Here is a 3,485-nt window from a genome sequence, read left to right on the forward strand (position 1 = left end):
AGCTACCGTCACTGCGACGGTCTTAATTAGCCGTACGTATTATATATCTGTAGCTTTTGAAATTGTGAGTGACCATGTCCGTGCTTTACTTCCAGCTAGGTTTTGCTACTAGTAGCTCATGCAGGTCGCTATCCAAAGTATCTATAACATCCATCCATATATTGTCGTCAAAACCCTGCCATGCATGACGATAACAGCCATTTGGCAAATGTTGTCATGTGTGACCAAATGTGTTTGTCTAGGCGAAGAGTTTCCCTTTTATTCTCTCCATCCAAGAAACATCGAGTACGACGTACACATGCTTACAAGTTGATGAGCCGTAGATATATCGCCGCGCTGCCGTCTTTGTATGGATTCCATACGGGCGCTGAGATAAACCGCATGCCACTGGGAGGCCCTAGCTTATCTAGCCTGTTTTGTTTGGCTCCCTAAGAAAAAAAAAACTTGGTTTTGTTCGGCAGTACACTGCTCGAAATGACCATATCCATCCATGCACGCAACGACGAATTTGTTTTGCCCGTGCATGCATGCTAGCTATCCGCACTACCTGAATCACCGAGTTTGACTAATACCGAACTGTTACCGAAAAAGTCTTTTCCCCGCTTTATATATACCGCTTTATATATAGTAAAGATCAACCACAGCCCAAATACAAACGCATCCCACGACAAACACACGCACACCCCCAAGGCGAGAAGAAGCCGCATATGACGAACCGTGAGCTCCAAGGCGGCGCCTCCAAGAAGGTTACGACGCCAACGCGCCGCCACCGCCCGACCGAGGGTCAGAGTTTCCCCTGGAGCGACACGATGACCGGCGAGAGCCACGGCGACGCCTTCAAGAAGGTAACGTGCTACGCCGCCGCCGGTCCGTCCGAAGATAGAACAGGTTTTCACCCCAGCAAACACTCACCGGCACCGAACGCCACACCCCTGCCACCATGCCGCCCACACGGCCATGGTCACCGGGCAGCACCAAGCCACGGGCTCTGCCCATGAGCACCACGCTACCACCACCAGGGCCGCCGCCCCGACATTCAAGACCTTGACCCCACCTCACCCGAGACCCGTCGCTACCCCAACCAAAGGGACGAGTGGAAAAGCCGCTCCTTTTCACACCCCTGGGCGGCCCCATGCGCCGAGACCCAAAGGGCCGGCCAAAAAAGGCCTCCATCACCCGTCCTGCTGCATCGAGCGCGAGACGGGCTCGGTCCTGCCGCCGGGCACGAGACGGGCTCGGTCCTGCTGCCGGGCGCGAGACGAGCTCGGTCTCGCAGCCACGGGCGCGAGACGAGCAATGGACCGCAACTGGGAGCGGACCAGTCCTATGACGAGGGTAGAGACCGGACGACGAGGGAAGGAATCGAAGGTCGAGGCAGGCCGCTCATAAACGGCCAACGCCGGAGGGGACCGGCCGCCGCCGTGAAACGAACCAGACCACCACCATGAGCTACCACCACGCCGTGGCAGCCCACATCCATGCCGAGACCCCGAGGAGCATCCCCGAGCCACCTTGCAGCAGCTGCGGCATGCTGCCGAAGACGCAGCCCACCTCCTGGCCATGGACGCCCGGCTCCCCTCCACCCCGAAAGGCGCAGCCTGACCACTGGCCGCCCCACCACCATCTTAGCCAGGTCACCGCCGCCACCCACAGGTCCGCCGCCGCCACCACCCGAATCTGGGTAGGAGCACCCAGATCCGCCGCCAGCAAGGCCCCCGCCCCCGGAGCCCCAAGATCCGCCGCAAAGGAAGGGGAGGGGGGCAGGACCACCGGGACGCCACACGCCGGGGGGAGGAAGCAGAGCCCGTGGACGGGCCGACGACCGTCGCCGCCGACGCAGAAGGCCGCGCCCCGCGACGCACGCCTCCAGCGCGCGGGAAGAAGACGCCCCGCCGCCGCCTATGCCGCGCGGCCTTTGGCCTGCGACGCCACCGGCAGCGGCGAGGGAAGGAAGGCGGCGCTAGGGTTGGCTCCAAAAGTCGCCCGCGGGAGCGACTCGGGAGCGGGGGGAAGTTCCTCTGTATTCTTTTCTCTTCACGTTGACAGCAATATCAACCCTCCTTAGCCATTACCCAAAAATATCAATACCGAGCTGTTTGCCGAGTGTATTTCATCGCACACTCGGAAGGCGACATGTGCTAAATGCAATGCATGTCTATACCAATATCTATCTAATGGCTAAGGAGGGTTGATATTGCTGTCAACGTGAAGAGAAAAGAATACAGAGAAAATATCTATACCAATATCGATTAGACCGCGGGGGAAGACCAACTCCAAAAAGATAGACAAACGTGATATATCTATGCCTACTAATAAAGAAAGCCAAATGAGAAGTGCCACAGGTGTGACATGAAACACTTCAGCACTGACTTTTTTATAACTAAAATTGCCATCCAAAAAGAAAAATAAATTGAAACTTGTCATCCGAAAAAAAGTTGTCATACTTAACAACTAAAGTTATCATCCTCGCGTCATCAAACTTGCGGTAAAAAATATTCGGAGTTGCCATGTGTTTGTGGCACTTATCAAGGTCCTAAAGGAATGAGTGCTTCTGCTCATCCGTCAATAATTTTACAGAAGCGCATGTGGTTTTGGTTAATTATCATGTGGTACTGTTTTCCATAAGTAAATTGCACGCACACGGGGTGTCTGAGATCAGATGCCTCTTGTACATTAAAATCGGACTTGGTGTAAATGTAGCTAGTCATAGTACTCTTGTTTACATTGATCGCTCTCAACAGCGCTGAGAAGCTACAGTGAGGAGATTGCTAGCATAGTTGCAGATGATTGTAGCTCTTCTTTTTTGAGTTACGATTATATTCCCTTTCCCTAAAGAAAATTATAAATAAACTGGAAGCAATAATAACATACTCCTATTATAATAAAGATTGTAGAAAGAACGACAAAATGGCAATTGGCAAAGCAAGGGTTGAACACAAGAACTGCTGCTCCACTCTACAAGTGCGAAACATCTGATCTATTGATATTGACTAGTTTAAACTGGATCGCTTTCTTCTACTATCTCAGTCCGGTATTATTTGTGGCTTAAATGGATGTATCTGGTAAAAATAATTCCGGACGGAAGGAGTACTATACAGTTTCAACCCAATGGGCTGGTGGGCTCCTATTTGTTGTTGTTGTTGTTGCAAACATTTATATATAGGTATTCAATGGATGAATTATGACGGTGTGCCCTGATAATTTTATCTTGATTCGGGATACTAGGTGTTTACGAAGGGATCCCCACTGGTGTCCTTCTTACTGATCATGCCCTACAAAGTGGCATGCAAGGCAATCGACGCCCCATCACGTTTGTCCACCTTCTTGGAGTTGGTCTTCCCCCGTGGTCTTGGCTTCTCGCCCTCCCCATGCTCCTCGACGGCTTCCTCCACCCCACCCCCTCCTCCCCCCACGCGCCTTGGCGGCGGCATATTGCACCTTGAACTTCTCCCCGTTGATGACCATCCAACCACTGGCGGAGCTAG

This window comes from Triticum dicoccoides, chromosome 7B, assembly GCF_002162155.2.
Source record: "Triticum dicoccoides isolate Atlit2015 ecotype Zavitan chromosome 7B, WEW_v2.0, whole genome shotgun sequence".
NCBI classification, from domain to species: domain Eukaryota; kingdom Viridiplantae; phylum Streptophyta; class Magnoliopsida; order Poales; family Poaceae; genus Triticum; species Triticum dicoccoides.